The sequence below is a fragment of the Peromyscus maniculatus genome, chromosome 19 (assembly GCF_049852395.1).
Source record: "Peromyscus maniculatus bairdii isolate BWxNUB_F1_BW_parent chromosome 19, HU_Pman_BW_mat_3.1, whole genome shotgun sequence".
In the NCBI taxonomy this organism is placed as follows: Eukaryota; Metazoa; Chordata; class Mammalia; order Rodentia; family Cricetidae; genus Peromyscus; species Peromyscus maniculatus.
This window is the reverse complement of record NC_134870.1, coordinates 55,222,033-55,235,260: the sequence shown is the minus strand read 5'-3', so window position 1 is coordinate 55,235,260 and position 13,228 is coordinate 55,222,033. Positions and strand designations below refer to the sequence as shown.

General features: G+C 43.8%; 1 long non-coding RNA gene across 1 annotated transcript; it reads left to right on the top strand.

Annotated features, from left to right (window-relative positions):
- Positions 1-6,442: 6,442 nt before the first annotated feature.
- LOC143269602 (uncharacterized) lies at positions 6,443-10,141 on the top strand. Its single transcript, XR_013046149.1, has 2 exons — positions 6,443-6,720; positions 7,237-10,141. It is a non-coding gene; the product is annotated as an uncharacterized LOC143269602 (long non-coding RNA).
- Positions 10,142-13,228: the final 3,087 nt, after the last annotated feature.

The following is a 13,228-nucleotide window of genomic DNA, read 5'->3' as shown; positions in this document are numbered from 1 at the left end:
TTTACCATGGGGGACAGACATAAGGGTCATATGGTGTTTTGTGTGCTTGTCCACAATTATTTTCAATTACAGTTTTCTAGTTTTTTTCTGGGGGGGGGGTGTTGAATGACCATATGACCATTCAGACCTGTTAAGTGGGAGTAATCTGCTAGACACACAAGATGACAGATTCATATATCTTCCATTTTCAAACAGATGCCTTTAAATTACATTTTCAAATAATGTGGTCATCAATATCCTTATTGACTGTGCCTCTACTAGGAGACACACTCAAGCTTTTCAAGGTTCTTCTTGCTCATAGCATCCCGAGTCAGAGTGCTGTGGATAATGGCTGGATAGAAGGATGGATGTGCATGCATTCTGTAATTCTTAGAGACTGTGCCAGATGTTACTGGTACTCACAGCCTCATCACGCTGACATCTGCCAGACTCCAGTTTGTGGATACCTGTACGTGTTATCTAAGGGTTGAACCAGAGCCTATCTTGTCCATAGGTACCAGTGGGTTTTCACTTCACAGGGAAGCCTTTAGCCAATAACTGATGGAAGTTGGGGGATAAATGCCACCATTTTCCCACTCCTGTCTGCTGGGACAGTCTTGAGATTTATATCCTCCATCCTTAGAATTTCCTACTAGCACCGGGATTGTATTACCCCCATGGTTACTTACTTCATAGCTTCTGTCACTCCTCGCCTTCATACATAGAAGGTGGCTTTCTGGAGTCATAACACAGATTAATTACTTACCCTGGAACTTTTATCTGCTACTGGACGGTGAAGCAAGGTAGATCTGATACTGTAATCAGTTTTCTCATTCTGCTGTTTTATTTCCTGGTCTTATGTTGTTGTTTTAGTATTAACTACAACTCAAACCATAGTACCACAATACCCTGCCTTTGTGATTGATTTTATTTAACTTAAACTCAGACATTATGTTTATTCCTGTTATACTCTTGGCTCATTTCCATATAGCAACCTAACTGAATAACTTTGAATATTGATTTGTTCTTTTGCTGTGTTATCTATCTCTCACAGACATGAGTCATCCTGAGAAATCTGATAAGCATGTCTTCTGTTTTTTCGTTCACTTCTTCAGAAAAATGTTGAATACCACCAGTTGGAGACAGAGTTGTAAACCCAACTTCCTCTTCCTTAGCAGTCTGGTTTTTTTTGCAGTAGGAAAGAATGCTCATCAATGCTTACCCAGACTTAATGCACAGATTCAACTCATTAGAACGTCAGGCAAAATCAACTCAGTTAACTCATCTGCTTTGCTGGGATGTAGATAATCTGTCATTAATACATGCATCGAATCTGCAGCCCTATCAGGAAGAAAATATGTTAAGTTGCTTTATTATTAACAATATTGTCTTGCCTACTAAGAACAATTGGATTCTTTTCTCTTGTGTGTGTGTGTATATGTGTGTGTGTGTGTGTGTGTGTGTGTGTGTGTGTGTGTGTGTGTTTTATTTTGTTTTGTTTCCAAGACAGGGTGTAGCCTGTGTAGCCCTTGATGCCCCGGAACTGGCTCTGTAGACCAGGCTGGCCTCCAACATTTCCTCCCAAGTTCTGGGATTAAAGGCATATACTACCATGCCTGAACTACTGGATTCATCTCTAAAGGCTTCTAGTCCTCCTTGTTCTACAAATTTCCCAGGAACTTATGCATGTTGGTGGCAGACGTTGGTCTGCTGGGAGTTGAGGGGGAGGCACTATATGTCTTTAATTGTGACTTTTGCCAACATTTTTTCTTACTCACATCTCTTCTTTCTTAACACAGGAAGCAGTACTTGCTAAAGTCCTGTTTAAGAGCCTGGGTGTCGTTTTCTTGAAGACACCAGCCACTTTCACATAGCATGAGCTCCCTGTGTCCCTTCTGAGGGAAGGCTGATTCTTTTCTGGAGAACCCAGTTTGGCCCTATGGCCCCATCTCTGGCAATCACTCTTTGGTCTTCTCAAAGATGGGCTTCTCTGTCCTCATTTATCTTCCTACACCAAACACAGCTTCAAGCTTTAGATAGCTCATTGAACAGTTTGAGAACCCAGGCTTCTGCTGCCCCAGCCCCCTTGAGCCTTACTTGGGCAGCATTCGGCCACAGGTCTGACATTCAGACTTTGGTGTGAGCTCTCTCGGGAGCTCCTGAAGGAATTGTGTCTCTCGTTCTTTTCTGTTTCTCTGTCCTCATTCACATCCCATAATCCCACTCATTCCATAATCCCATTCATCCCATTCATTTCTGTCTGACCTTGTCCATATGAAAAATATTCTCCTTTACAATGGGGCAGTCCAGCATCAAAATCATTTTTGTCTGGAGTACTTGAGGTTAGGTGGCCGTTTTTGTTTTGTTTTGTGTTTGTTTGTTTTTTTCTTGATCTTTCCCTTCCACTACCAGTTTTCCTTTTGGATGCTGCCCAGTTCTTCTAGAACTGCACAAAGAATGTTTCAATCCAGTGAAATGATCCTGAGAGTCAGGATAGGCCCATGTTCATGGTCATGTGCACACAGATTGGTCGACTCAACACAATCTCTGGATATTTGAGGGACAAAGTGACTAGATTCATCCTTCCCTTCATCCAGGATTAGGGCCCTTGTCATAAATATTTTCTAGAATGTGTATAGTGAGAGGAAGGACTGGAGATACTGCTGGGGAGTTGGAGAGCAAGAAGCTGGTCTCCTAGGACAGATTCTGACCAGCTCAGCCTTCCTCCTCAGGAAGCTATGGGAATCCATGCATCAGGGACAACTACAGTCAGAATGTTTTCTGCTGAGTAACTTAGGAGTAAAGGAAACCAGCCTGGGCCTTGAAAAAACTATCTGCAACCCAGGGAGCTCTAACATACTCTGCTGAGTGAAGCTCTAATGCGTGCCTGCTCCTGCCAGAGTCAGCAGGGGGAGGGGAAGCAGATCAGGGAGCCCAGAGGAAGAGCCAGCCAAGATTCCTGTCTGTATTCCAAATCCCTTCGCAAAGCCATTGCCAAAATCGATTTTAATAACTGAAAGATTTACCTGAGTCAAACATGGTTTTTAACTGGCAGCAGCTAATTAATTAACTACCACTCACCTGAACATCCATTGGGATGGTATTTTGATGCTCTCACAATATTGAAGAGGACAAGTCACATTTTCTTCTCCAAGTCATCAATTAATTGAGCCAAATCCTTCATTAGACCCTTGCCTGGTCTTATAGACACTTCAGGGCATCCTCTGCCAGGATGCCACATCCCTGAGTTAGGGCTCCAAAACTTGTTAAGCAGTTTTAGAAAGTCAGTCCATGTTAACTCAGTATTTAAAAGAAAATCACAATAGTTAACATTAAAAATCACAGAAACATCTTCATAACTAATAAATGAAAAAAAAATGTTCCTGCAGCTAATCAATAAAGTTGTGAGAGAGAATTGATCGGATGGGGAACTCTTTTTGTGGGTACAATTTTTCACCTCTTCAGAACAAAAGACTCCCCAGAGGGCTGTCAACACACCAGACACTAGGGAGTCTGACCCAAAAGGGGGAAAAAAAAGAAAGAAAAGTAAGATGATTAATTAAAATCTCCGTGAGTGACAGCTTTCATTCTGCAGGCAGAAGCAGACAAGAAACTTAGGGAAAGACCAGAGCAGCCCAGGTGACTGGGCTTTACCCCTCTTCAGAGACACTCTTCTGACAGAATGGAATTCCATCCTCTTTGGAAGCTAGAAGCAGGTCTAGCCCATGGTGACCTCAGTGACTCTGGTTTATTAAGTGCACAGAAACTACATTTCCCTAGGTGTGACATGTCAAACGTGTGGAGATCTGGAACAGAAGAGCAGCTGGCAAATCATTTTGATGTCTAAAAGATTCAGCATGTTCAGGAACAAAGAACTCATGTTTCACTAGGTGTCTGATCTCAGAAATGTTTGCGTAGATTTTTTTCAACTTATGCACATCTCCTGATCCAGAATCAGTGAGACTGGGACCCATGAATCCAAGTTTATAAAGATGTGCCCTGAGATTTGTTTCTAGTTCCCATAAGTGTGTAGTCATTACAGAATTGGTCTACTCTATTGTCAAAATTATTAAGGCCACTCCACGTAGTTAAAAGGGAGGTTTATTTAGTGGTGTAACTTACAAATGAAGGAATAGGTATGTCGCAGGGTCTGGGAAAGACACAGTGCAGTCCAGCAGTGTTCTCTGGAGAATTCGGCTTGGTCTACCTCCAGCATCCAGGGTCCAGGAACCAAGAGAAAGCACATCCGGATCTCGGGTCTTCAGGGTCCTCTCTTGGCCCTGCCTTGTAGGCATGACAGTTACTGAAGCCTCACTGGGGGTTGGAACTTCCAGATCAAGGTTGGAACTTCCAGATCCACTACACTACTCCCCTCTCTCTGGGTATACATCCTGGCAATGAGATGCATCTTTGGCCCTCTCCTTTATCTTTATTGGACACATCTTAAGTCATGCTATTTATTGAGCCCATGCTATGTGCCCAGAGTTGTAGAAGGTTCTTGAAAAGTATCTTAGTCACCTAAACCCCACGACAATCTAATATATAACAGAGTTATCATCACTTCACAGATGAGAAAGTGGAGACTTAAAAAGATTGAGTTGGTTGCTAAAGTTCCTACACCAGATTTGAACCCAGGCTCATCTTCTTCCTAGGAAGACTCTCTTACCATTGTGTCATGCTACTGCAGAGAACAAGTCAGCTGGAAGGACACAGAGCAGTGTCCCTGGCTGACAACTCTGAACATACATGGACGTTCTTAGGCCTCTCACTTCCAGATACATAGAACTTTAGTTCATAAAACTTTAGTTCATATGACTAAGGTTAGGACAGTGTTTTGTTCCTCTTTGTAGAACACTGGCTAGCAGTCTCTTTTAGGCTACAAAATGATAAAAGTGGTAGAGAAGTAGATCAGAAGAATGTCTGTGATTTTCCCAAAGCACTTTTGGCTAGTGAGCTTGCTTTCTTATTAAAGTAATGTCTTGGTTAGGGTTCTATTGCTGTGAAGAAACACCATGACCACAGCACCTCTTATAAGAGAAAGCATTTAATTGGGGCTGGCTGATAGTTTCAGAGGTTTAGTCTGTTACCATCAGGGAAGAGAGCCTGGTGGTATGCAGGCAGACTTGGTGCTGGAGAAGTAACTAAGAGTTCTACATCCAGACCTACAGGCAACAGGAATAGAGAGCCACTGGGTCTAGCTTGGGCTTTCAAAAACCTCAAAGCCCACCTCCAGTGACACTCTCCCTCCAACAAGGCCACACCTCCTAATCTTTTTAAATAGTGCTACTCCCTGGTGACCAAGCATTCAAATCTATGGGTCCATGGAGGCTATTATCATTCAAACCACCACAAGTAATTATTACCAATCAATGCCTCAAAAAGTCAGGTTCTACAACCTACTATGAATCACTGAAATAGTCAGGTAGTTTGTATTTTCAAGGCCTCTCAAGTCAAGTATGAGAATCACCAAGGTAGGGATTTCCCTGGTAGCCCCATATCCGGCTCCCAAGGATATGCTGGTTGGTTGTGTAATTAGGAGTGTGTTAGACAGGGACAGATCTAGTCATTTATTGATTTATTGCTATTAAGAAACCTTGCCAGAACAGTGGCTTGAAATACATATATATATATATATATATATATATATATTTCATTTATTCAGGTTATTCAGCTGCAACATAAACAGATCTTACAGAGAAGATGTTCCAGCATCCCTATCTGAGGCCAGGGTACTGGTGAACCAAAGAATCCACTTACAACATGGCAGCATCCCATGGATAGCACGTTGGTGCTGACAGGCTGGAAGCTCCGCGGGGCCTTCTCCTTGGGCCGCCCAGATTCCTTACAGCATGGTGGCTGGCTTCCAAGAGAAGAAAGTGGCAGTTGCCGAGCTGCTAAAGCTCTGGGGTAAGAAGGTTGCTATAGGGTGTATTTTGCCATGTTGTATTAGTCCATCAGTCACGGACCAGACTTGAGGAGAGGAGACATGGGCTCATTCCTCAGCTGAAGGGGCACTTCCGGGTCACGTGTCTAAAACCACCACAGTAGAGATTCTCATCATGGGCAGCTCTGCACGGAGCTGTGTCATGTGACACGGGCAGCTCTGCCTTAATAGTTTTTGAAAACAAATTCTTTGAAAACAAAATGAGGAAGCTGGACGGTGCTCTTGCCTTAAGGACTCTGACCCTTGTTCACACCGTGGTGAGAGGCAGAGTGCAGAGAGAGCCCTCTGGAAGAGTTATTTCCGTTCTTTAAGATGAACGGGATACCAGGACTCTTTCAGACATGACTGAAATCCACGTCCTTGTGGGGTTTATTCAGCCCAGGGGCCGTTTTAAGTCTAGTGTGGAAATCTTCCTGCTTCCAAAGAGGGCTATAGAGGTTGACTTACGAGGCTGCAAGCTTCATTATACTGCTGCCCCCGCCCCTCTTGGCTCACTCAGAATCTAACCGGTCGTTCTTCAGAACAGTGTGTGTTTTGCATGGGGAGGGGGGTGTGAGGGAGCAATGCTTGCTCTGTGGTTACTCTTTTTTTTTCTCCTAGATCTGCCTATGAGAGCACCACACATCCTCATGTTAAGAAGGAATAGAGGAATGTGGCCAGTATGTTTAGTTCCTCATTACAGCTATTTCTGCCACAGTGCCAGAGAAACCAGGCAGCAGAGCCAGAGTACTCGATTCTGCAAACACATGTGACACAAGATGAGAAACTCATCCCAAGACTACACGTAGGTGTGTGAGGTGAGACGGGGATACCAATCAAACCAAGGGGATCAACCTAAGGAGATGGATCAGTGTAGAAAGTGGTCACTGGACCCACTTGAGGACCTGAGTTTGGGTTAACAGCACCCACATAAAGCCTGGGCATAGTAGTATGTGCCTGTAACTCCAGTAATAGGTCACATGGAGACTGGCAGGGCCATGGAGTTCACTAGATAGCTAGTTTGGCCAAAAGGGTGTATTTCAAGCTCAGTGAAAGACCCTGTCTCAAAAAAAAAAAATAAGGTGGAGAGATGACTGAGGAAGACATGAAGAAGTAAGTCTCTCTGACCTCCACATACACCCCACACAAGTGCATCCACACATACCACACACACATACCACATGGGGGGGCTGGGGGGAGAGAAGGAGAGGGAGAGAGGGAGAACAAGTGGATCAATATGAAAATGTGACACACACCCCCCAAATCTGTATGGTGGATCTGACATAATTATGATGTGGCCACTAACACATTTCATTTTTCATTTTCTTTCCAAGGGATGGTTGAGGGCATTTCTCCAGTCTCTGTTTTGGTTGCTGTTGAGTGACAGAAACTCAATTCATTCTGGCTTAAACAAAGAAAAGGGTGGGGTAGATTCAGTGGTTACATGAAAGAAAGATGAATCTTCAATAACAGACTGATCAAGAGCTTCAAATAATATCAGGACATCATCGCTCTCATTGAAGTTTCTCATTGCAGAAGAAGGCCAAGACCGCATCCTCACTGATTTTAATGTGAGACTCCCAAGTTGTTTGCAACCCCTACCATTGAGATTTGGGCTACATCTTTTTTCTTTGAATTTCTTCTGTTCCGCTCTGGCAGAAGCTATACAAAGGCAAAGACAGTCACCAGCAAAGGCCACCACAGATCAACTCGGCAGCTGTAGTTGAAAGAATTCCACCAAAACCTCTGCACATGACCTTGGCCATATGCCCAGAGACCTAGGATAGAACTAAACACGACTGGAAAAGAAAGTCAGTGAAATGATTCCTAACCGATTCTGCTATACTCTACTCATAGACCAGAGCCTGGCATAATCATTCTCAGAGAGCCTTCATCCAAAAACTGATAGGAGCAGATGCAGAGATCCACAGCCAAACATGGATGGAGCTCAGGGAATCCTGTGGAAGATGGGGAGGAAGGATTGTAGGAGCCAGAGGGGTCGAGGACACTACAAGAACATGGCCCACAGAATCAACTAACCAGGGCCCTTAGGGTTTCACAGAGACTGAACTGACAATCAGGGAGACTGTATAGGTCTGAGCTAGGTCCTCTGCATATATGTCATGGTTGCGTAGCTTGGTGTTCTTGTGGGACTCCTAACAGTGGGAGTGGGGGCTGTCTCTGACTCTTTTGTCTGTTTTGGGGACCCCTTTTCTCCTACTGGGTTGCCTCGTCCAACCTTGATATTAGGGTATGTGCTTAGTCTTATTATAACTTGTTATGCCATGTTTGGTTGGTATTCCGGGAGGCCTGCTCTTTTCTAAAGGGAAAGTAAAGACGAGTGGATCTAGGGGAGAGGGGAGGTCGAGGAAGGGACTGGGAGAAGGAGAAGGAGGGGAAACTGTAGTCGGTATGTAATATAGGAGGGAAGAATAAATGTAAAAAGAGAAGGAAAAGGAGAGAGAGGGTGACAGGACAGCCACATCATATCCCCTTCTCTCAAGACTCAGAGATCATTACAGAAGCAGAGTCAGAAAAATTACAAAAGTCCGAACTGGTGGATGACTACCCGGAAACTGTTTTCCAGACATGGCAGGACAGTTGAACCTATGAATCCACACAAGATCTGTATAAGCTCAAGCCAGACAAAAATCTCAGCATGAATTGGGAAGTGGGTACAAATTTCCACCCGCTTTGGAGCTATCCGCACCTGATAGATGCTGGGAGAGGGAGGGTCCATTTCCTTTAACAGTGCAGCCCCGAGGGAACCAGACAGTTGGTTCAGCAGTTGAGAGCACTTGTTGACCTTACTGGGTCTCATCCCCAGAACCCACATGGTAGCTCACAACCACCAGGTTAATCCAGTTCCAGGAGATCTGATCCCTCTTGGACTTCGGGCACCAGGCATGCACATGAAGTGCATATGTACATGCAGGCAAAACACGAATACATGCAATATAAAACACATACAACTGAAAAATAAAATAAGAGTGTAGCCTTGGTAAGTCAACTACACTTCACATATCCAAGGCTACATACCCAACTTTGTGGATAGCACAAATCCAACTTGATGGGCGGGACATAAAGGTGGGTGTGTAAAGAGCACGTGGAGGATCTGGTGAAAGCAGGCATGACCACATATGCATAAGTGCAAATATGACCACAACCCACTGTACAAAATTCCTAAAGAAATAGTTTAAAAATGAGGGGGAAATATTATTGCAAATGATCCTCTCAAAATTCTGGCAAAATCAAGATGCCAGCAGGACCACAGCTTTGAAGACTCTAGGAGAGAGTCCTTCCTTGCCTCATTTAGCTTTTGCAGGTTCCATGCCTTCCTTGGCTTGGGACAGCAGCACCCCAATCTCTACCCATCTCCATCTTCACATAGTTTCCTACCCTGTCTCCAAATAATTCAAGATTCTGATTGCACACAAATCTGGGAGAGGCACTATTCAATCTGCTATCTATCTCCACACACATGTGAAAATTGCCACATACTTTCTGGAGGTTTGCAGTATCGCTGAAATCCACCAACAGATCCCAAGAAGGAGTACAAACCACAGATTGAGACCTAAGCTGGGGTTTCTCAAACTCAGAATACATACACCATAGGCCAGATAAGCCTTTATTGTAGGAGCCGCCGTGCCCATTGTAGGACATTCGTCAGCATTGTTGGTCATTAGATGACAATAATATGCCCTCCAGTCATGACCATCCAAAGGTCTCCAGGCATTGCCAAATTTCCCCGAGGTGTGTGTAAGGAGGTTGTCTCTCATTAAGAACCTGTAGCCTATATCAAATATGATCAAGACACACAGGGCCATTCTAGGATGAAGCAGTCTTGGGTAGATGCAGAGACGTCTCAGAAGGCCACAGGTACAAGGACACTCATCACAGTCTGTGTCAGCTAGAAATTGAGGTCTGTTCTGAGTGCTTATCACTGGAGGAAATTAACGAAGTGTGGTCTTATTATTAAACCAAGATTTCAAAGTACTTAGAGCGTCAGTTTGGCCTCTGTTGGAGCCCACTGAGGTTTCCTAGTAGCTGTACCCAGCAGGACTGCATAAAAGGATGATTGGGCGATGGGCCTGGGGTACCAGGTGTTTGGAACTGTCTACACTTGGTTGTATCTAGCAGGGGGAGGTCTTTTTGCCTCACCCCTTATCATTGTTATAAAAAGCCCTTTTGAATAAAGTTCTGGGCTGGTGGGTTTTGACCCAGGCCCTCCCAAGGCTATCCTGTGTTTCTGTATTTCCTCTCATTGTCTAGGTATCTCTTTCTGTCTAAATATTTCCCACTTCTCCCTGCTCAAGAGTACACTGGTTGTAAAAGTGGGGGCTGGTCCCCCACAGGTACCTTGAAGCAACAACTCCATAGGCAGCTTTGCTTCGCCCTTCCCTCAAGGCTTTGTATTGTTTCTGAGGACGTTTTAAGAGAACAGACAGTGCTCCATCCATCTCTGTTTCCTTCTAAGACACAGCTCAGTGCCTTACACTCAAACATCATTCAATATGTTCTAAATCTATTAAATATATAATACTATTACCTAGAATTTATTTGTTAATTCTACATACAATATATTGGGATTGGTTAAGATCAAAACAAATGTTTACTTCTTAAGAAAATAATCTATTTTTAGAAAGCAAATATAATTTAACTTGGTTGTCTTGCATAAATAGGAAATCTGATTATTCCTTCATCTTACTTTTCCTTTTTAAAATTTAATTCACAGAGAGATGACCAATTATGGATGACCCCACAGTTTAATAACACATCTGTTAATGTTCTAGAAAAAAAAGAGCCAGTGAATTAAATTAAGTATTAATGGGGTTTGAATTGATTTGAGGAACTGAAACAAAGAGATATTGTGCCTTGCTGTGACCTAGTTCTAGATATTTTTACTGAAAATTGACTTGAAGTTTAGAAATGAAGGGGAATACTAAACCTTGTGTCTTCAGGATCCATTGTCCTTGGACCACGGCAAAGCTTTGGACACTTGGTTAAGTATAACAATAGTAAGTGCAATGAGCAAAGTGTAAAGCATGGTTGACACACATAATTCATTCGATTTATCTATCCATCCATCCATCCATACATACATACATACATACATACATACCTACATACATTCAATGAGTATTCATAGTCACCTACTGTGTTAGACATTGTTTTAAGTTCCAGGAATTTAGAGACAAATCTTAAATAGTCCCTGCCTTCAAAATGCTTCTAGAATGCTAAGGATGAATATGGACATAAACAAATAGGGTAATACGATGTGACTAGGATATGATGGGCATACATGGAACAATGGAGAACAGTGGGTGGGAAGATCTATCTGGGAGGTAACGACCAAGTCCTTGTGACTATCTGAGAAGGGTCAAGGAAGTCTTTATAGAGAGAATGGCCCTTTAATTAATACAGAATGGCTTGGATAACATTCAGGAGAGGGTGTCAAGATGACGTTGATGTGCATTTGAAGACAGGAAGAGCAGTCAGTCCTGAAGATACCAGCAAGGTGGTCCTTAGCTTTTGGGTCATTATGTGAAGCTAGGCATTGGCAGACTCCCGGTAGTAGCCTAAGAAGATGAGAGCTGATGAGAGCCGTTTGGAACCTCAGCCTGTGAGGAAGACCTGGGCAGGACCTGATGGAACTGAGGTCCAGTCCCTCAGACTGAGACACAGGGGAAGTCTACCTTAACTCTGGACTCATATCTGAATCCCAAGACAAGCTTTGTGACCTTGAGTAGATTTCTTTAACTCCATTTTTAAAATCAAAAGAAGGGAATCTTAATAGGGCCTGCCTTGAGATTTCTGGAACAATTAAATGAGCTGATGTGGATAGAGTGATCCAGTGCAGAGAAGCAACCACTGAGTAGTAGTTATCTTATTATTAAACTTTGTGGGAAAGACAGGGTGGCACACTTAACCCTTTCACTCCTATATTTATAACACAAGCATGCTTAATCCAGAAGTGTTTCCTGAACTTCCCCAAGCCATGCCAGGCATGTTTTATGGTGTTGTTGCTAGAGAGAAAGCAATGTTCTTCCAATGAATATTAACCCTAAGCCGTTAGGTTAAAATTTTTTGAACTTGAGAAAGAATCTATCTTTACTTTCAGTAAACTAATTAAAACTTAGCAATTTTGTCTGTTACAGGTATGGACAACAAAAAAGAATTGCTGTGATTCTGGATTCTGCCCCTGGAGCCCTACCTGCTCATGAGTCCATGAGAGATCCTTGCAGCAGTGGTCTGGTAGCCATTCATTCATAATAGCCATGACCTTCAGTGGTAACTATTCAGCCTCCCCTTATGTGCCAGGGACTTTTCTGAGAACTTGACTCATTTGGCTTTTACCGACATGCTTCCTGAGTTAGGGCATGTTATCCTCACTGCACAAATGAGAAATATGAGCCTCAAAACCTTCAAATGGAGGCAGCCAGTGACAGAGCTGGGAAAGGCCACAGCTTCTAGCTCAGGAGATTGTAGAGCCCTGCTCTCAATCACCTCTTGCTAGTCTGTGGACAATGGGAAAGAAGCAGAGGCAGACCTGAAAGAGATCATGTGACAAGAGAGGAAGGGGCGGGGTGCATTGAGGAAGCCACATTTACACCCTGGTGGGAACCAGGAACTACTTTATTCCCTTAACGGATTGACTTTTAGAGACCCATCACCACTCCAAACTGTTACCCTGGCATATGAAATTTCAACATGAGTTCAGGTATATGCAAACCACAGTCCAGCAATTGGCAAGTGACAGAGAATCTCAGACATTTAAGAAAATGGCTCTCGACATAAACCAATGGGCGAACCGTGCTATAAAAGTTGCCTTGGTGATGGGATGGCCAAACACCCTAATTGTCATGCTAGAAACCCCATCCAACGACTGAGGGATCTGGATGCAGAGATCCACAGCTAGGCCCCAGGTGGAGCTCCGGAAGTCTAATTAGCGAGAAAGAGGAGGGTTTATATGAGCGAGAATTGTTGAAACCAAAGTTGGATAAAGCACAGGGACAAATAGCCAAACGAATGGAAACACATGAACCATGAACCAATGGCTAAGGGGCCCCCAACTGGATCAGGCCCTCTGAATGGGTGAGACAGTTGATTGGCTTGATCTGTTTGGGAGGCATCCAGGCAGTGGGACCGGGTCCTGTGCTCATTGCATGAGTTAGCTGTTTGAAACCTGGGGCTTATGCAGGGTCGCTAGGCTCGGCCTGGGAGGAGGGGACTGGACCTGCCTGAACTGAGTCTACCAGGTTGATCTCAGTCCTCGGGGGAAGCTTTGCCCTGGAGGAGGTTGGAATGGAGGTGGGCTGGGGGAAA